The following is a 22,897-nucleotide window of genomic DNA, read 5'->3' on the forward strand; positions in this document are numbered from 1 at the left end:
AAGTTATAGCGTTTACAAAATAGGGGATAGTTTTATAGCTTTTTATTAATATTTTTTTTTACTAGTAATGGCGGCAATCAGCGATTTTTATTGTGACTGTGACATTATGGCGGACACATCGGACATTTTTTACACATTTTTGGGACCATTGTCATTTATACAGCAATCAGTGCTATTTAAATGCACTGATTCCTGTGTAAATGACACTGGCAGTGAAAGAGTTAACCACTAGTGGGCGGGGAGGGGTTAAGTGTGTGTGTTTTTTTTTACTGTAGGGGGCGTGGCTTGGCGTCTGACGTCACTGATTGTCTTTTCCTATAACAGGGAACAGACGATCAGTGACAGGCTCAGTAGGAAGTATGGGGAGAGGTTTGTTTACACTTATCTCTCCTCGTTCTTCAGCTTTGTGACCCGATCATGGGACACCAGTTGGCGATCAGGTCTGCTGGCCACGGTCACGGAGCTAAGGACCGGGCCGGGAGCATGGCGGCGCGCTCCCGACCTATGGCTGGGCACATAAAGAGCCACGTACAGGTACGTGATTGTGCCCAGCCGTGCCATTCTGCCGACGTATATATGTGCAGGAGGCGGTCCTTAAGTGGTTAATATGCGTTATTGTTATAGTAGTAATTATAGTTGAATATATCATTTACATTGTATTGAATATATAACTCTGAGCTTCATTACTTCTGTTGTATATTATGTACTTAACCTATTGTCAAATACTCTATTGTATCTTCAATAAAATCTTTTTGACAAGGAAAATTTGATATGAACATTGGGGCTGATTTACTAAATCTGGAGAGTACAAAATCAGGCTCAATTCTGCAAAGAAACCAATCAGCTTCCAGGTTTTATTTCCAAAGTATAATTGAACAAGGTTATACAGGCATACCCCACTTTTAAGTACACAATGGGGTTTATAGCTGGAAAGTGCAAAATCGGGCTCACTTCTGCATAGAAACCAATGAGCTTCCATGTTTTATTACCAGAGCTTAATTGAACAAGCTCATTGATTTCTATGCAGAAGTGAGCCCCGATTTTGCATTTCCAGCTTTACTAAATAAACCCCATTGTGTACTTAAACGTGGGGTATGCCTGTAGTTTGAGGTTAGAAGCTGATTGGCCAACATGCACAGCTCCACCAGATTCTGAGTGCACCAGTTTTAGTAAATCTTTCCCATTGTCTTTCCTAACAAAGAGTTAAAGATCTGCATAGTATATCAAGGCACATAAACTTCAAATTGCCATCTTTTCAAAGCAGTAGAAACTGCCCATAAAAAACAACTAGAAAGGTAAAAAAAAAAAAAAAAAAAAAAATATATATATATATATATATATATATATATATATATATATATATATAATACATTTGTCTAGGTATGCTTTGTAAATAGGAAGTCTCTTGTTGTTTCTGACTTCCCTATTAAAGGTAAATAATGGATAATGATTCAGTGTTTGATTTAGCTGTATTTCATAAATGGGCTTTTATGTTGTAGATTCCAAAAAACTGAAGAAATTGACTGCCACAGGGTTTATCTCTCTCCGCAGACCCAAAACTTTATAATACAAATTTTTAAACAAAAGTGCATAACAAAGTAGATAACAGTTTACTTAACATTCTTATTTATTGCTTTTTTAAGTATACTAATTGTTTAAAATGTTATTCCTGAATTTCCGTAGACCTTGGTGTTATATAAAGAGGGATGCTGCTTCTATGAATCAGTGGGGGTTGATTTACTAAAGACAAAATTACTGTTCAGTTTGCAAGGGAAGTTGCCCAGTGCAAGAGAATTTTCCCCAGAGCTTAGTGAATGTGGTAACCTTTTACTTTGCAAAGAATACCCAATTACATACAAGGAAAGTAAAAAAAAAAAAGCATTTTTGCTTGCACATGATTGAATGATGGAAGTCAACGGAACTTCACCTCTAGGGATTATTCCATTGCAGAGTGAACAATCTATTTGTCTTTAGTAAATCATCCCCAGTATGTTGGTTTGCACATGACTGAATAACGGAAGTCACCAGAACTTCACCTTATTCACTAACCTAAGAGACAATTCCCTTACAAAGTGAAAATTTCCTTGCTCCCACTCTGTAGTTTACATCTGTGGTTCTCACCCTTGGTAAGACCAATAATAATAAACAGTTATGTAGCGCAAACAGTGGCCACCCCCTCTCTCCAGGCCACCCCCCCATATGCATACTGTTTGCCCCCCCCCCCCCCCCCCCAAAAAAAAAATTCACCAGCTGCTACTGAGCGCAACTGTATATAAACACTTATGCAAATAAGTCCAAACATAATATAAAGTCCATAAGACGTAGTGCGTCCAACCACCAAGTGTCGTGATAAATTCAAATATCGTCCAATACATCAAATGCCACTCTAGCTGTCCTGCTACTGCCTCATGTAGATAGTAAATGCTCACCTTACATTATTGACTCTAATAATAAATCAAGGTCAGATAGCAATGTTTTGCTTCTTCTTGGGCTATAATGTCAGCTGCTCCTGGATCCTTGCTTCCTTGCTTCCATTTTTGGCACCGTATCCATTGGCAAATAACATGCAAAACTGAATGGGACTAATAATTCGCTCTGTATATAAAAATGTAATAAAAAGCCAAAGATAAAATACACTCACATAAATAAATAAGAGCTATGATAAAAGAATGGATGCAAGCATTGATACATCAAATGGCACGATCCCTTCCTCACTATTCAGACTCTCCTGGCCCACAGATAGCCGCAATCAAATGTCACTGACGTGACTCAGTATATCCTTCCAAAACCTGCAATGCCCTGACAGTAAAAAAATAAAAGTATATACTCCCACAGTTATAGGAATGCAAAATCTGCATGAATGCTGGAAGGCTCTGGATGGAGCTGGTTGTCACTGGGGGATGGGGGTTCCGGAGGGGTTAGGGGACATTGCAACAAACTTGGTTGGCCTGTATGGGGCTTAGTTGTTTGGAGGGAACTGGGGCAACTATGGGGAATGCAGTCTATGGAGGGGGTTGGGGTCTCTTCAGAAGCCTGAAAGCTTTGCAAGGACACTGTTGGAGATAGGTGGGCACTGCAAATTTTGGAGGGTACTGTGGGAGGTTGGGGGGCACTGTGGGACACTGTTGAAGGTAGGGCCTTCAACAGGCTGAGGGTCACTGTAGAAGTGTGAGAGGCACTGTGGGAGGTTGGGCGGCACTGTGAGAGGTAGGGGGCATTGTGAGGCCTTTCAGAGGCTTTCAGAGGCCTGGGGCAGTGTGGGGGTTAAGGGACACCGAGGGTAATTATGGGAGAATGGAGGCACTATGGTAGCTGAGACGCACTGTAATAGGTTACCGGATCTGCAGTTGTCTTGAGGTCTGGGAGGAGGCAGGCTATGACGTAGGAGACAGGCGTCCGTCCGTCCGAGCGCTCGTCCGAACCTCCCGAGGCTCCTGCTCTACCTCCCTCCGCCACGCACCTCCCCATGACCCCATAGCCTGAGGCCGCGCGCTCCCGCGACACCGCTCCGATTCGGGCTGATTTTCCGGCCATTGCGGCTCCGAGGACCAGGAACCAGCCCTGCCAAACTTAGCTGCAGCCCATGCCAGCGGAAAGGCTGCCTAGTGACATAGCGGTGGAGCTCTGTAAGACGCTGACATACGGCGGGACGGGACCTGGGCTGCATACCCTGAACGGAGGCGAGGACCCCTGCTGGAATCCACCGGAGCACAAGACGAGGCCGATACAAGGTGCTACACATACGGCAGAGCGGTAAGGCAAGCAGTTGGATGGGGTTGCAGGGGGAGTTTCTGCTGGATTGGTGAGAGGTGAGAGGTGAGAGGCATGGACATGGACGCTATGCTAGATAAGGGGAGATACCCCTAGCTAAATTGGAGCCTACCCTACCCTACTTCTTTTTGCCCTGAAGGAATAAACTGATTTGACAGAATAATATATGGAATGACTGCTAGAACTGGCTCTACATTTTTACTGCTACCAGGGGAGAAAAAAGGAAAAAGATATTGATAACTAAAGGGAGTTTTCCCGGAAATCCCCTCCCCCCTGGCTACAAGGGACAGGTTCTTTTGTATACAATCACCCATACAAAAATTGCATGAGGAAATTTGTTGCTGTAAGAGCCCCTGCTGTTGACAAGCTGATTTACACTCCCCTGAGTTATTTTTTTCTTTTTTTTTTTTTGGAGAGTATATGAGAAATATATTCTATGGATTAAAGAATGTATAACATGGGTATATTCTATAGACATTGCTAATTAATAGTAGTAGCCCAATATAGAGAAGAGGAAGTAGCGGAACAGAAGGGAGAAAGAAGAAGGGAAGAGAAAAGAAAAAGAAGGAAAAAACTTTCCCCTTTTTTTTTTTTTTTTTTCATCAAATGGCTTTCTTAAATAATTTTTTTTTTTTTTTCGGGTTTCTGGAATTGAACAACACTTGAGACACCAGGATAGAGGACTTATCGGTTATTGTATAATAACCCTCCCCCCTCCCCCCTGCTTTTTTTTTTTTTTTTTTTTTTTTTTGTGGACATTTGGGTTGACAAAATTTAATTGGTACTGACCACCACCAAACGAATGTAATAACATAATAACATTGTGATTGTTGTTTTTGGGGTAGGAGGGTTTCTTGAAGGGGAGCTATATAAAGTGGCTGTAAAGATTTATGCTGATATTTTGAATAGGAGGATGGGAATCAAGTCTTGATAGGTCTACCAGGATGAGAGGGAAAGCAGGCAAGACAAATAAACAAGTAACCCCCGCCGCAAGCCCGGTCGGAATTCAAAAATATATGGCCGCGAACACTAGTATAAGGGCAGAAGAAGAGGCTGCTAGCCCCAGGATGGAAAAACTGCTCCGCCCGGGCCCAAGCAGACAGAGGGGAGAGGATAGCAGAGGGACAAAAAACCCGGTCATTAAGGCAACTGAACTTAAAAAAAAAAATAGCGCAAACTTACATAGTGGGGATAGTAGTCAGAATGAAGCTCAAGGAAGGGAGGGGTTAGAACATCTAGAGGCAGGAGAAAGGGGTCTGGATGGACAAGGGGAATCCTCTCAGTCCCCACAGTTTAGGGAGATGCTCTCAGAGTTGTTCATGAGAATGGAGGTCTCTCTAAGGGCAGATATCGCAACTATAAGGGAGGACATAGGTTTGGTCTTGGGGAGAGTAGAGGAGGTGGAAAACAAAGTAGAGGCCCAGGAGCACAGAATAGATGGAATCTTAGAGCAGGTAACAGCCCTCCGTAGGGGAAATAGAACAATTAGATATAAACTAGAAGACCAGGAGAATAGAAGCAGAAGGAAGAACATACGAATAAAAGGTCTCCCTGAGACAATTAGCGCACCTGCCCTTGGAGAGATAGCCCAACAGATCTTCAATCCCTTATTAGATAAAGAAGCTACAACCCCACTGAAGCTAGACAGAATACACAGGACGACACGACCTTTTGGAGTTAGATCAGAAACCCCACGAGATGTCATAGCGAGATTTCACCATGTAGCAGAAAAAATGCAGGTAATGAGAAAAGTTAGAACACAGCCAGGGGTGATCTACGGGGACGTGGAATTGCAGATTTATTCCGACTTAGCGGGGGAGACGCTTGGAAGAAGGAGACGTTTGAAACCGCTAACGGAACTATTGAGAGCAGCCGACATCCCATATCAATGGGGATTTCCGGCGTGCCTCATAGGGAAGAAAGACGGACGATCTGCGGTTCTACGTTTCCCGGAGGATCTTCAAGAATTCTGCGAACAGTTAGGGATACATCCTGCTCCACAGATAGAATGGGACACTGAAGAGGTTCTAGGGGGTGAGAGGAGCATGACTCAAAGGAGTAGGAGACAGGATAGGCCGAGCGATTGGAGACGAAAGAATCCAATTACCTGAAGCTGAGATAAATTTGAATGGGGGGCTAAGAGGAGGAGGGAGGAGGGGAGGAGGGGGCGGAGGTTGGGGGAGTTTCGGACGGACATGGGGGTGAACCCCAGGGATACTATGGGGGAGAGGAGACCACTGATATTGGCCTACCAGTCCCATAGGTTTAACAAGAAAAGGGGAGTCCTACCCAGTCTTATGAGACGTTTTGTTATAGGACAAGGGGAGGGAGGGGGGAGGGAGGGGGGAGGGAGGGTGGTTCTGTTTTTTTGGGGGTTTTTTACGGGCTCTCACTCGGTCCTTCTATAGGGGCACCAGGTATGGTCACCAACGGGTTCACTAGACGCTCCAAAAAGAGAAGGAGAAAGCCCATTGGAAGAGAGGTATGGGGATAGTTAACGTTATTACTTATAATGTAAGGGGCTTAAATACAAAAATGAAAAGACATAGAATAAACGATGAGTTGCAGCACATGGAAGCAAATATAGCATGTCTCCAGGAGACGCATTTAACATGCACTTCTGGGGTCAGACTGAATTCGATTGATTTCCCGGTATGGATTTATGGGGATTCCCCATCCTCATACTCCAGAGGGGTTGCAATAGGTTTTAGTAAAACAACGAGGTTTAATTTAGAGGAGCGACTGGTGGACCCGGAGGGACGATACTTGTGTTTAAAAGGAATGTTGTTTAACCTTAAATGCACAATTGTAAATATTTATGCCCCAAACGAGAATGCGGATATATTCCTAAGGAAAATATTGAACAAAATAGAGGATTTTAAAGAGGGGAAATTAATTCTTGCTGGAGATTATAACTGGAGTGTAAACCCTAAAATTGATACTTCAGTGGGAGGCCCCAGAACATCGGTATATAAGCAGAGAATGTTTTTAAGGGCGCTGGCTGCACTCCAGCTACAGGATACCTGGAGAGTACTTCATCCAAAGGATAGGGATTATACATGCTTCTCCTCGGTCCATGGTACCTTCTCTCGAATAGACTATATCTTCTTGGAACACTCATTCCTGAAAGCACTTAAGAAGGCGGAAATAAAAATAAGAACTGTGTCAGATCATGCACCAGTTATGATTAAATTGGAGATAGGGGAGGATCATGGACCGAGGCTGAATTGGAGATTGAATGAATCTCTGTTACAGGATAAGGACTCTGTAAGTAGGGTAGAGAGGGAGATGGAACAGTTTTTTAGATTAAATGATACACCGGGAATCTCCAGCCCTATACTATGGGAAACGCACAAAGTGGTAATAAGAGGGGTATTAATAGGGATTGGAGCGGGGAAAAAGAGAGAGAGAGAGAGAGGAGGAAAACCCTACTATATGAAGAAATCCAGAGACTGGAGCTGGGTAGTAGACCAAGGGGACTACACGACACCCAGGATTTAGTCATAAAAAAAAGAGAACTAGAAGACTACCTAGAGCAGGACAGGAAGGCCGCCTATCATATTCTGGGAACAGAGATGTATCAATGGGGAAACAAAGCCGGTAAATGGCTGGCCAAGAGGGTGAAGGATAAGAAAAGCAGAACCTTTATCCCAAAAGTAAGAAATGAGGCGGGGGACATACAAAATACGACGGAGGATATAGTGAACACGTTCTATACATATTACAAAGCCCTATATAATATTCAACAGGAAAGTTTAGAGAATAGAGGCCGGGATGCAATAAAGGACTATTTGAAAGGGATAGATATTCCCAGGGCTAAACAAATAGAAATGGAAGCATTAGAAGCCCCAATATCAAAGTTGGAAGTCGAATGGGCGATTAAAAATACAGCTAAGGGAGGTTGCCCCGGGCCAGATGGTTTCCCGATCTCATATTATAAGGAATTTCAAAAACAGCTGGTCCCAAAACTATGCGAGTATTTTAACGCAGTGGGGAGGGATGGAAAATTTCGAGAAGAGACATTACTGGCGCATGTGGTCCTGATCTTGAAAGAGGCAAAGGATCCGCTTGCAGTGGAAAGCTACAGGCCAATTTCCTTGCTAAATTCAGATATTAAACTCTTTGCAAAAATTATTTCTGAACGATTAAGACCTCATGTCCCAGAGTGGATACAGCAGGATCAGGTTGGATTTATCCAAGGGAGAGAAGGGCGGGATAACGTATTAAAGACCATTATGCTAAGCCAGGAAACCATAAGACAGAAGACCCCCACGATACTCATGTCTATAGATGCTGAAAAGGCATTTGACAGGGTTAGCTGGGGGTTCTTATTCGAAGTGTTGGAACGATATGGATTGGGGCAGAGGATGAGAGGGTGGATAGAAGCCTTGCATACTAAGCCTAAAGCTAAAATAAGAATAAACGGGGCCCTGTCCTGCCCCCTTGAACTGTGCAACGGGACAAGACAGGGCTGCCCGCTCTCCCCAATATTATTCATTCTGGCACTAGAACCCCTCCTGACGGCTATTAGGAAGAATCAAAACATCCAGGGAATACGGGTCGATGAGAGGGAGTATCGGGTTGCTGCTTTTGCAGACGACCTTCTGCTCTATATCTCTAGCCCGGAGACCTCTATACCGGCGACTATGGAAGAACTAAAAAAATACGGGAAAGTCTCCAATTTTAAGGTTAACACAACTAAATCCGAAATTCTAAACTTAAATATACCAGTAGAAGAGCAGAGAATCCTACAAACTAAATACCCTTTTAGATGGTGTGGGAGGGAGCTGGCCTACTTAGGAATAAAGCTTACGGCAGGGATGGGTGACTTGTTTCAGGCTAATTACATCCCCCTATTAAACAAAATTAAACAGCATCTAGATAGGATCCATTACAAAGCTTTATCTTGGATAGGGAGAATAAACACAGTTAAAATGTTCATTTTACCAATGTTTACTTACATATGTCAAATGGTCCCCATATTATTACCACAGAGATATCTAAATAAATTAAAAACGATGATTAAAAGATTCACATGGAAAAAAAAAGCGGCGAGGGTGGCTCTTAACACTTTGATAAGAAGTAAAGACAGAGGAGGATTAGCAATGCCCGATTTCAAAAAGTACTACGAGGCTATAGCAATCTCACGAATCACAGACTGGACACATAACAAAAAGGGGAAGGATTGGGTGGAATTAGAAATGAAGCTAAGCAGAAGGGAATTAGGGGAGATAATATGGATACCAGCAAAATATAGAGAATTAGGGACTAGCACAAATTTATTGACAAAAGGGTCACTGCGAATATGGGACACAATAAACGAGAGACACAAGTGGGAGCACAATTCACCATTTATGCCATTACTAGACACAAATTTTTTTTTACCAGGTCAAGAGGAATATGTATATTATAGTAGATGGGCTAAGAAAGATAAAATTAAATTACAAGAGGTTATGGAAGGGAATAGGGTATGTACATATGAGGAAATAATAGGAAAGTGGGGTCACAAGCCTTTTGATAAGTGGAGATATTCACAACTATACTATTTTACTCAGTCTTTAACACAACCACTTCGAGGACAGGAGCAACTTAGACCTCTGGAGAAGTTGATAGGGAACCCCCAATGCTTGGTAAAAAGGATCTCAAAAATATATGAAATCTTAATAGAGGTAGAAGAGCAAAAATACCCCCCTTATTTGGAGAAGTGGGAAAATGAACTGGGACCGCTGGATAATGACCTCCACAGAAACAGGATTATTAGACGAACGTACTCGGTTGCCAAAGACCTCCAAACTAGAGAGATGTCATATAAACTTTTAACAAGGTGGTATATAACTCCACAGCAAGGAAATAAAATCAGCAGCGAGACCCCCTCAACATGCTGGAGAGGTTGCTCAGCGGTGGGTTCCTTCGCTCATATATGGTGGGAGTGCCCTAAGATACAGTTATTTTGGGAGAAAATTATAAAAGCTATCTTTGAAATAACAGGGGAAGGGATTAGAAGAGACCCATGGGTTTGCTTATTCCACGACTCGGAAAAAGGAGAGAGAGAGTATGGGCATTCCCTGGTTCCTGGTCTACTGAACTCTGCTAAGGCACTGATCCCGCGAAGATGGAGGAAACCCGACCCTCCCTCGATGAAGGAGTGGGTAGAAAGGTTAGAAAGGACACGAAGTATGGAAGAGACAATGTATAAATTGGATAACTTAGAAGGGAGATATCAATATAAATGGCGACTGTGGATACAATTCGGAAAAACTGAAGGTTATCTAAAGCTGCTTGACTGTTAGTAAAGAAGAAGGGAAAAAGCAGAAAGTGGGAAAAAATAAGGAAGAGAGGGAAAAAATGGAAAAGGCCCGGGGTAGGGACCGAGTGAGAGGGGAGGGGAGGGAGGGATAAGGTGGACTATTCTTAAAGAAATGCTGCTGTATTTATCATTATGTTGAATAGTTTATGTTTGTATACTTTGAAAAATTTGAAAATAAAGAATAAATAAAGGCAGGCTTTAAACCCGGCAATGGTCAATGGATGATTTACTAAATGCAAATAGGATGTTTACTGGGCAAAAAAATATTTACTTTGATAGGAAATTTTCACTTAGTGAATGCAGTGAAAATTTATTTTACAAAGAATACCCAATCATGTGCAAGGAAATTACATAGAAACTAGGGTTCCACTAATACCACATTTTAAGACAAAGTACAAATACCAATACTTTTTTTTCAAGTACTTGCCGATACCGATGACGGATACTTTTTTAATGTCATGTGACAATGGCACTAATATGCAGCACTGATGAGGCATGGACTGTGTCAGTCATTTTTTAGTTTATTTTTCTATACAATTGTATTTATTTTCTATCTATCTATCTATCTATCTATCTATCTATCTATCTATCTATCTATCTATCTATCTATCTATCTATCTATCTATCTATCTATCTATCTATCTATCTATCTATCTATCGATCTGTCTATCTATCTATATATATTTACAATGCTTTCTTTTTTTTGGGGGGGGGGGGGGGGGGGAGTGGACAATTTCACATCAAAATATTTACTTATTACAATTTTTTATTATTATTTTTTATTCACCTCTGTAGGGGGGCTTTGGTCTAAACAGACCCCTGACATCTCATCTTTGAGACATGGAAAAGGACTGAGGATAGAGATTCCCCAGTCCCTTTCTCAGCAGCCTCAGCTGCATTGGAGATGAATGGACAGGAGACAGCGGCTTCTCTCCCCATTCATAAACACAGTTTACGATGCTCAGTTATGAATGGACAGAGTCAGTAATCAGTAATGTAATCAATTACATATTTACTGGGACCTTCCTCCGCTCTCCATCCTGAAAAATCTGGGACGGGGGCAGAGGATGATGATGGAGCACACGGAGGGGAGTGAAGGAGGATGAGGGGGGACTGGAGGAGCACACGGAGGGGGACTGGAGAAAGACGGGGGGTACTGTTTGAGCACACAGAGGGGGACTGGAGAAGGATGGGGTGTACTGTAGGAGCACAGAGAGGGGGAGCGGAAGAGGACAGGGGGACTGGGGGAGCACATGGAGGGGGAGTAGACGAGAATGGTGGGAGCCGGAGGAGCACACAGAAGGGGACCAGAGGAGGATGGGGGGACCAAAGGAGCCCATGAAGGAGCACAGAGGAGGACAAAGAGGGGAGCTGGAGGAGGACACAGAGGACACTCGGGAATGATCGGTGTGGTGGCGGAGGAAGTTATAACCACCAATCTACCTGTGCGGCTTTCAATAAAGAAGCTGAAAGCTGTGGAGGGGAGAGGAGGAGAAGCCGCTGTCAGCTGCTTTACTGAAAGCCAAACAGGGAGATCGATGATTATAACTTCCCCCGCCGCCACACCGATCATTCCTGGGTGTTCAGGTATCAGACTTAGCATTGGGAGCATTTGCACGAGTACAAGTACTCCTTCAGATACTCAGTATCGGCACCAATAACGATACTATTATCGGTATTAGTGCAACCCCAATAGAAACAACATTATTTTTTCTTGCACACAATTGGATGGAGGAAGTCAGAGCTTCCCTTATTTCATTAATATAAGGGAACATTTCCTTGCAGAGTGAAAATTGCTTTGCCTTTGGTAAATTCACCTCCTAGAATCCAGCAGGAGAAATGTCTTAATGAGCATTAGATTTAAAAAATAAAAAATAAACTTGGTTTATATTAATAACTTCCCAAAATATTCTCCTAGAAATACAATAATGCAAAGTTTTGTGTATAACTTTGTGACTTAGGTACCATATTTTAATAAACAGGAATCTGAAGAAGGATACTGGACTGGATGTTGACTTTTATTAACCATTTAATTTCAGTACAAAATGGCGAAAAATTCTGAAAAGTTGCTTAGAACTGCAGCTTACCTCCTGTTTTATGTTGTATTTACTTTATGAATGCCTCCTGTAGGACAATAGCCACTCTGGATTAAATTTCCATTGTCATAACAAGTGTATTATTCAAATTCTTAAAGGATAAGTTCACCTTTGGGAACATGTTCCACCTGTTTTTATGGTGGCACATGTAACATGTTCCCAATGCTGCAGCTGCTGCCCACTGCAATTGCTCGCTGTGGCAGCAGTACGGGAAAAAGTTCTGTACTAGCTGTCACTTTTTAAAATCAACGCAGCCCTGAGGGGCTCCGCCCACGCGGCTGCGTCATTCGTTCACACAGCTCTGTGTGTGAACGAACTACAAGCCCCAGCATCCTTTGTGGATGTCGGCTTGCAGTTCTCAATGAACTACCACAGTGCTGTGAAGCACCATGGTAGCTCATTGTTTTGTTCCTGTCAGTGTATCTGCCTGCCCGTACGTGATGTATGCAGATATACTGTCAGATCTGAAGGAGACCTGCATTGCACCTGCGATCTACTGATCGTGGGTGCAATGCTTTACAGGCTCCTTAAAGTAAAAAATAATAAATGTACATTTTTTTACCTGCAAAAAAATGTGCAATTATTATTTTTTTCTAAAAGGTGAATTTATCCTTACTTAATATGAAAGGGGTTAATCCTTTGCATTGTGTAAAAAGGCTTTTTGAGCTTGTTTTCTCTGATCCTCCCCTCCTTTTACTGTCCCCAATCCATCTGCTGATAGTAAAGAACCTTGGAGGCACTCTGCACATGATCAATTTAGTGCAAATTGCTAGAGTTTTTATTTTTATTTTTTACAAATTCTCTTTATTTAATTTTTAAGGATTTACAAAAACATAGCCTTGGGGCATTCCCTGGCTCAAAAATGGTACCACATACATCGGTACCTAATGACAGGTTATCTGCCTAAACAGTGTTGTTGGCAACAGAAAAACTGCCAAAAAAACAAGATACAAACAATAAAACATCACTGCTCAGCCACTCCATTTGGAGAAATTATGAAAGGAGAATTTGCTGCTTGTTTTTGATAGAGGTGAGGTATCCCCAAGAGGGAACTCTGGTACTAGGCCTAGAATACTAAGGGTTCAATTATAGGGGTGTCATGAGGGTCTTAGCACAGAAGGAGTGGTCAATGGGTATCAGATAAACGGTGGCATTAGTAGAGGCAAAGTCAAGCCATAGTTTCCAAACTGTCAAATCTAGCAGTACACCCACAGGAGTGATATCTGATATGTGGCTTTATATAATGGTATTGTAGAATTTCTAGAGTTTTGTTTTTGATTTTTTTGGGGGGAGGGTGCATGTGATCAACACAGGTCCAATCCGGACTATCCAGACTGAAAATCAGGGGTCATGCAGCCTCATAGAAGCTTTAACCTGACACTGATAGAAGGCACAAGACTGCTATATACTGCTGATGAGAAAAGGTATTTAGCTGTTTATTTTTACTAAAATAATTGCATTTCCATGCATTTCCTAAAATAATTGCATTTCCATGTTCCGTGTACTGTGTGAGACTAGATATAGTGAATGCAGGCTCCTGGGTTTAGTAACACTTTAAGGATGTTATTAAAGGAAAGATGTAATGAAAAAAAAACTGCTACAAAACTGAATAGGATAATTTTTTCCAGTATATTTTTATATTTTTTATGTCTTTGGTGTTTAAAAGCAATAAAAAGTTGATTTTTAAAAACGGAATGAAATTGGAGATTTTGTTAAGGGAGGAAACATGTACAGGGTTTCAAAGATGTGAGCTCTTCCACAATCCAACTGCAGTCAAATATATAACTTAAAAGGCAGAAAAAGCATAATATAGGTCGACTAATCCATAGATTGTTCTAAAAGCATTATTCTTTTTGCTTATTCTGGGACCTGAACTAGTTTATAATGTCAATGTTTACAAAGTAGCAAAATCCCCAATTATGGAAAAGCACCAGATCATTTATGCACATATACTATATATTGTAGTAAATATCTTTATTATACAAGATAAATTGTGTTTTACATTTTGTAATAACTTTTTTTAAAACAAGTGATCTGATACATTCCTTTTTTTATTTCTTAAAAGCGCAGAAATATAGAAACTGTTTGCGGCTCATTTTTATTTTTATTTTCATTCTTGTATGTTTTATATATGGGAATTTTTTTTATTACTCTCCCTAGAGTGCTACTAATGTAATAGATTATTATGTTTCTTTTGCAATGACTTTTACTTTAAATATTGCAAAGCCCCAAACATTGTACCTTTTTGGCAGTCGTTCTTTAGCGGCAATCAAATGAGAATTAAACTACTATTTAACCTTAAATCTCCTAGACTGTATATGTTTATTAATTGGAGCACTCAGTGTATTCTATTTGCTCTTCATCTGAAATTAATTAAGCGTGTAGAGTTACATGGTGGGTGGACCGCAGGCAGCCGTCCAGGCTCAAGTTAATCAAAAGGGCATATGTTGAATGCGAACAATTTAGCGAAGGTTAATCCATTGAAGATGATCCCTCACTGGTCCTAATTAGGTGATAGATTGTGGAATGAGAAAATAGGAAGGAAGGGAAATTCTGCCCCATTGGCCTAACAGCATTTTCTAATTTAATTTCAAGGGCTATTTTTACAGAAGCCAAAAAAGTTTTAAGTTAATGCAAAGACCACACTGCATGGATGTTTACTGTGTAGGATTCTCATTGTAGAGATGCTAATAAATAAAAACTGTCATTATTGTATTTTGCACCATTGATAGGTAACACCTAAAGTGTTCTGCCCCATACACACAGTCGGGCATTCCAACCACAAAATCCGTCAGATTTTTTCAGACGGATTTTGGCCGAAACTTTTCTTGCATACACACAGTTGCACAAGGTTGTTGGAAAATCCGATAGTTTTGAACGAGGTGACATTATACATGTACGACGAGACTACGTAGAGGCCAGTAGCCAATGGCTTTTGTCTCCAAATTTTTTATGAGCATGCGTGTTACTTTGTGTGTCGGAATTCTCTACACATGATCGGAAAAAGTCTGATCGGATTTTGTTGTCGTAAAATTTTTAGATCCAGCTCTCAAACTTTTTCCGATGGAAATTCCAACAGAATAGGTCTGATAGAGCCCACACACGATTGGATTTTCCGACAACATAATCCAATCAGACTTTTTACGTCTGACTTTCCGACCGTGTGTATGGGGCATTATTGTTGTTAAAAATGAAAAACATGTAAAAGTGTACATATAATAATGTGCTACTGTTGGTTAACAATTATACTGTATATCAGGCAAAGAGCTTTTGTAAAAAAGGTTAAAAATATATTATTAATATATTATTAATATATTATTAAAGTATTTTATCAGTATATAAGAAAAAAAATTTATTTCTAATTTATAGAGGGAGGAAAGATTTGAGCCCACGTTGGCTTTATTCTGCTATCAGGAACTCTGTTGACAATGGTTTCGCCAGACAGGAAGCAATGAAAAATTTGTAACAAGGGCACAAACAGAAATAAACATCTGATAGGGGTTCTAGCTATCCCCTACTCTTCTAAAAAAAGTGTTTTTTTTTGTTGTTCTTTTTCACTGTTAGAAAGCCCCCCCCCCCCCACCTCCTGCCTGGTAAAACGTGGTCAGCAGAATAGGAAGTGAGGCTAATGCCTCGTACACACGAACAGACTTTCCGACAATAAAAGCGTGGAATTTTGTCCAAAGGGCGTTGGCCCAAACTTGTCTTGCATACACACGGCTACACAATTGTTGGCCAACAATTACAAACGTAGTGTCCTACTAGATGTACTACATTGTTTTTCAGGTCTTTAGTGCCACCCTTTGGGCTCCTTCAGCTAATTTTGTGTTAGTAGAAGTTTGGTGAGTGTTGATTCGCGCTTTTCATTTCACGCTTTTCATTTTGTGCTTTTCATTTTGCACTTTTCAGTTCATTTTCTGAGCGGCCGTTCGTTAACCAGACATGTTGCGGAATCAGAGGAGATAACGCGTTATTTATTATTGGCCTTGGTGTTATTGCTTTGACATTATTTTTTTGGTTGAATAATGATTTGATTTGGTATATTTTTGGATGCATAGAAGGCACTTTTTGGTTAAGTTCTATTGGCAGATAGCATATCTAATTTTATTTGTTTTCTTTTTTTAATGCACAATAAAAAATTGTGGAGAATAATACATGGCTATGTGTTTTACTTCAAATGACAGTTTGGGAGTAGGCAGATACATTTAAAAAAATACAATGTAAAATTAACAAGGGACACCAACATAGTTGTATCTTTCATCTTAAAAACTATGGGATAATGGTGTTGTGGTAACTTGCCCAAATAAAAAAAAGAAAAAGAAGCATAATAATATTATTCTTGATATCACTAGAAAAAAAGCCTTTGAAAATGTGTTTGCAATAACTCCATCAGTATCACCAGCAAATCAGCTTCATTATTATTCCATTAAAGAAGAAGAGAATTGTGCGCTGCATTTGGAGATTTCATAATTTGCCGCGTCACGAATGTTAATTCTCTATTACGAACATGAGTTTTCAAGACCAACCACTTCTGGCTCGCCCTTGCTTCCGAGCATGCGTGTTTGTACTTTGGACTTTTGTCTGATGGACTTGTGTACACACGATCAGAAAACCGGACAACACACATTTGTTGGCGGAAAATTTGAAAACATGCTAGCCAACATTCGTTGGCAGAAAGTCCGACAACAATTGTCCGATGGAGCGTACACACGGTCGGATTTTCCGCCAACAGCCTGACATCTAACATTTACCGGAAAGTCAGATCGTGTGTATGGGCCTTAAAGTGGTTGTAAACCTTCCCTCACAACTTTTTCCCATGTAAATCAGAATAAAAAACCCTAATAAACACTGCTTGTAGATATCTCCTTACTTGCTTAGTATTGTTGTAATCCTTTTTACTCTTTAGAATGACGTCACTGAACATGCCAGATCTCCCCCAATTTATGGCACACTTTCTATGTGCTTGTCTATGTTTTATCAGGACTTCCTACGGCACACCACTGAAATCCCAGGAGGCGTCAGAATCACACAGAGCTTCCTCCTACACACCATGTGACCATGTGACATCACATGCAGTGTAAACCTGGCCATTACTGCAGTCTTATCAGCTGAAGTTAATAAGACTGACAAAGGCAAACATTAGACAATCGGCAAAAGTAAATACTATAAATAAAACAAGTCAGCTATGAACAGGGAAGCAGGGTTGCCATAGAAATGCTGGATTGAGAAGGAGGATTGAGAACAGTACAGGAAGTGCTCAATGTAAGGGCGGAAATACACTCCACTGTGGACTCAGAAAACAATACTTAAGATGGTGCTGCCTAACCCCTGGAAACAAGTTTTTTTAAAGTTTCTTTAAACAGTAAGTAATATGTGATTTGGGCTGGATTACAGTGGCTATAGTCTGATAATGACTTATTATAATGGACTAAATGAAAAGAGGCATCAGAGTGGGAGAGTTTACTTCCTCTTTAAGTCTCTGTAATGGAGTCTCAGATGACCCGACATGGGTTCTAACTCTTTCCCACTCAATTCAAAGCTAAGAAAAAAGTTTTTGCTGGCTGTATACTTAAACTTTGAAGGTACAAAATATCATCGTAACCATAAATGTAGTCTTCTCTTACCACTTTAATTAAAAGTAATGTTTCAAAAAGAATAATGTTGTTTAATGAATTATTTAAATAAATGAATACTCTCATAATGCATTAATGTTGCACATAACTAATTCATTTTGTAATTAACTACCATAACTAATGTAAGTAATATTTAAAAAATCGTAATGTTTTGTGTAAATTGCTTGGTTCCATATATTCCACTCTGCTGATTCAGTTTGGCATTTAGAAATGACAAAAAAAAAAAAAAACAGTTTTGGCAGCTTATTTCCAACAAATATAATGGCCCGTTGGTCATGTGATATGGGATGTCAAAAGCCTTTCTGCGTTCAGGACACCCAGGGCTTATACTAGGCTTAGACAACTAATCAATCCTGGGCTTATGCAAGAATCAAAATATTACATTTGAAATAAGAATAACTGTGAATGTGTACTTTTTAAAGATGTAAACAGACAACCCCCCCCCCCATTTTAATTTGACATTTACCTGAACCTGGTTTGTGGTGGAGGTTACACTTTGCAACAGGAAAAGGAAAAGTGCATTGAAAGTCCATTGGGGTAAAACCCATCATTCATTGATAAGTCTAGGCACTATGGATTCATCATCAATTGACCAGATCTTGGTGATCGTCATAGTACCTATTTACCAAAGGAATAGTTGATGCTTGGAATAGACTTCCAGCACCGGTAGTGAGCCAATTATCAGTAAGTGGATTTAAACATGCTGGAGACAAACAAAGATCTATACTCAACCAAAAAATAAATAAGGGGAAGACTCAATGGACCACTTGGTCCTTTACTCCTTTTCACTCTACTGTGCTTCTATATCTCATTAAGTGGGTAAAGTGAAAACTTTTACAGGTTGGCCTAGACATGTAAAGCTGAACCAAAGGCACAAATACTCAGCTCTTCTCCAATGGTCCGAAACCTGCAAAGTCCCTCACTGGTGCAGGCATCTTCTCCTTCAGTTCTTCTAGGTGCCTATTAGCTGGCACAGGATGATGTCACTCCAACACAATATGTAGATATTCGCTAGCACACCAAGAATCATCAATTTCGTCCAAGCTGTTTTTTTTATTCAAGAAAGATCACATCACAAAACAGTGTAGTGCCACGTTTTGGAGCCACGTAGGACCCCTTCGTCAGGTATGTGATCATTGTACAGGTTCCAGTATCCAGCTGGTGTTCACTACAGAACCTAGTACCTTAAGAGCTCATTCCAGGAATGTGTGCTATGGGAATATGGACTGTGGTCACTCCCATGCAGTCACCCTGGCAGTGTGCAAGAATGTAAACTGAGCTGCTCAGTGTCCATTCTACAGGGCATTGAAAACAGGTAGGTAAGTGTATATTGTTTCAAAAGAGGCAATGCATGTCTCTTCTGCAATAAAAAGGCTGCCTGTTCAAAAGTTTAAAGTGGAACTTCAGTCATTTTTTTTTTACTTTCCACCTATTAAACCTTCTGCTCTTGTTGTTTTAACTTTGGATAGTAAAACTTTTTTTCTGCCAGTAAATACCTTATACAGTCCACTTCCCATTTCTTGTCTGGCTTAAGACATCATGCACAGCTCTCACTCTAACTCTTGTGAGAGTTTTCCGGGGGGTGGGGGGGAGTCATAAGAGGGCCAATGAGAGCTGCAGGGCTGAAGTTGTGCCTCTATGTAAATCCAGGAAGTGAACAGGCTGCAGCTTCAGATTCCCACAGTTAAAATGGTTGTAGCCAGACTCGGTGGAGGGAGATTTCTGCAGCATATTTGACAAGTACAGAATCACGTGACATATGAATCAATAATACCAATGATGGGGCACTATTCCTCTAACTAATACCAATAATGGGGTACTATTCTTCCCACTGATACCAATGATGGGGCATTATTCCTCCAATTAACACCAATGATAGGGGGCACAATTTACTCCTTCTACGGACTAAAGGTGCTATGTAATTTAATTTCTCACACTGGCCCCCCTAAAGTCTGAAAAACAGTAAACTGTCCCTTTGTTGGAAAAGTTTAGAGACCCTTGTTCTAGATTATATCTGTTACATAGCATGTATATGTCATTATGATAATAGGTTCACAATAACCATTAATAAGCAAACATGAAGTGACAATGGTAGACAATTCTTTAACGGGTTTCATCGTTAAGCTTCATCAGGAAGATATAATAATGGTAAAGATCTGTCACACAAACAATATACTGTGTACATCGGTGTGTGCAGACTACGGCATTAGGGTGTGCACCCCAAAGCTCAAACACACACACATGTGTGTGTGTGTGTGTGTGTGTGTGCGTGTATATATATATATATATATATATATATATACATACACACATACACACACACACACTTAGAAATGTAAACACACATTTTAAAATGCACTAAAACGTGAACGATGTCAGTAGGGCAGAGATTGGTGTCAGTTGGGCAATGGGCAGTGTCAGTAGTTTTTTTTTTATTATTTTTTATAGTATGTTTTATTTGCGATTTATTCAGTAGCCCCACTGGGGGCTCTTGTGAATTATCAGGGGTCTAGACCGACCCTAATGTCTCACTTTTGCAAAAGGAGAAAGGGGCTGAGGACAAAGATTCCCCAGCCCCTTTCTCCACAGTGTCAGCTGCACTGGACAGTGAATGAATGGAAAATGCTCTGTACTGAGTGTCTTCCTGTTCATTCTCAACCACAGTTTACTGGGCTTCAGTTATGAATGAACACAGTGAGTGATCTGTACCAATCCCTCACTGACTGTGCTCATTCATAAAAGGAAGCGGCCGGTAAATGACAGGGGCCAGGGCAGCAAGGGGGGATCTACACCACACAGGGGATGATTAGGGTGTGCCCAGGCACACCTGGCACCCCCCCCGCGCATGCATATGACTGTGTACAAGTTCTAATATATTACATGACAAATATATTAGGGCTGTTACTGAATAAATTTTTTGTGCTTGATTAATCAATATATTTTTTTAACCGATTAATCGACTAATTTCAATTAATTATAACGCACATACAGATCCAACTACTTTTAGCTGATCTCCTTGCATTGCAACTCTGCATTAGTCAGTGGTAAATGTGGTATACACTATATACAATCACCCGACACTAGTTCGTTTCCACAATCCATGACTTAACTTCACAGTTCACACAGATATGTTTTAAATTCAAACTGTAGCACTGGCGTAATTTTTTTTATTAAACTTCAAGAAAAATAAAGAAAGTTAATTTAACTTTAATTTTAAAACGTATCTAGTATATTGACTGTCAGTCACTTTATAGTAGGCAAGTAGGCATCACTTTAGCCAGTCACGCAGACATACCAGAGTGTTTACAGTTGTTGTTTTTTTTACAACAATGTTAAAAACGTAGGTTATCAAATTTGCCTACACTCAGCTCACTGAATGATCCCAGTTAACCACATCCATATTTACCATCACTGTCCAGGCTGTGTGGTGTGACGTCAATGTCCGTGACGTCACCGGACTCCTCCCCCCTTCACTTCGTTGGCAGACGGAGGCACTTGGGGAAGGGGGGAGGAGTCCAGTGACATTGATGTCCGTGACATCACTGGATCTCCGTCGAAACTCCCTGAAGACCCGGAAGCCGGCGGAGAGGTGAGTACCAATCAAAAGAATCGATCAAAAAAAAAATGTATGATTAATCGAGGAATTCATGTTTAATTTTCCCAGCCCTAAAATATATGTTATAATATATAACATATATCTAAATTATAATATACTAGGTGGCAAACATCAAGTATATAAAACATATATTTGCATAAAAATCTCAAGTAAATATCGAGTTCTACTTTTTTCAGGATTAATAAATTAAAGAGTAAAGGTTTTATTTAGCATAGACAAGCAGATATGAAGTGTAGCGTTAATGCTTCCAATGCAATACACCTGATTTATGTATATTATTTAGATAACAATGTTCCTTTAAGGTGGCAGGAGGACTCAGCATTAAATGTTTTCCTCCAAATCCCGGTTCATCTAAAACATGTGAAATAATTTGCCCTATTTTTCTATTTAGTGATATATCTGCACACAAGTGGACAAATCTGTTTCTGATTTATTACCATTTGATCCCTTGGTTTCCTGCCATTGATCAAGGCTAATACTCGGCTCACTTGATGAGTTTTATATGAAACCTGATATTTCAGGAAGAAGAGAAGGCACTTTTTTTTTCTTTTGGGGATTTTTATATGCCAGAGCTTTCAAGAACACATAGTATAAAACTCTACCTGGATATACATGGAATAACGAGTACACACTCAACCAATGTTTTAAAAGAAATTCGCTTTTAGTTGTTTAAACTATAAACATATCTACTTGTAACATTCACAAAATAGGTGTTCTTCTATTATTGAACGGAACCATTTAGCTTTCAGTTGGAAAGACAAATCTGCTAAAGTAACAAATAGTTTTTTTGAGCTAAATGTAAAAATAAACATTATGAAATATTTGAAACACATAAATAACTTTGAAATAGAGTGTTTCTATAGTATCTATCTATCTAGAGATTTATTGAGTAGAGGCATTTAGAATGTAAGGAATATGAATGTTGCACAAACCTTATGAGTAGATATATTTATGGATAAAATAGTAGACATCCTATATACAGAGCGTATGTACAGCGAAGCAAACAAGGCATTTGCCTTGGGCGGCATTTTTCAGGGGAAGGGGCGGCGAAGAACCACTTCCCGTCTTTCGGTGGTTGTAACAAGATGATGCCTGCCGCTGCAGGCATCACCCTGGTATTGTTTTTTAGAGTGGGCGGTCGGCTCTCTTGCAATATTGCTTGATTGCTATTACAAGCAGTGGGAGGGGATATCCCCCCTCCCACCACCTTCCGTAGCTGAACAGACGTCCCATCACCAGATGTCCCCCCTCCCACCGCCTTCTGTGGCTGCCTCCCCCTCTCACCACCGGACGTCCCCCCTTCCCACCACTGGACATTCCCCCTTCCCACCACTTTCTGTGGTTTCCCCTCCCACCACCGGACATCCCCCCTCCCACCACCAGATGGGGCTGCCCATTCCACCACCGGACGTCCCCCTCCCACCGCCTTCCGTGGCTGCCCCCTCCCACCACCGGATGCTCCCCCCTCCCACAA

The sequence above is a fragment of the Lithobates pipiens genome, unplaced genomic scaffold, assembly GCF_037356315.1.
Source record: "Lithobates pipiens isolate NorthernLeopardFrog02 unplaced genomic scaffold, aLitPip1_a1.2 Scaffold_18, whole genome shotgun sequence".
NCBI classification, from domain to species: Eukaryota; Metazoa; Chordata; class Amphibia; order Anura; family Ranidae; genus Lithobates; species Lithobates pipiens.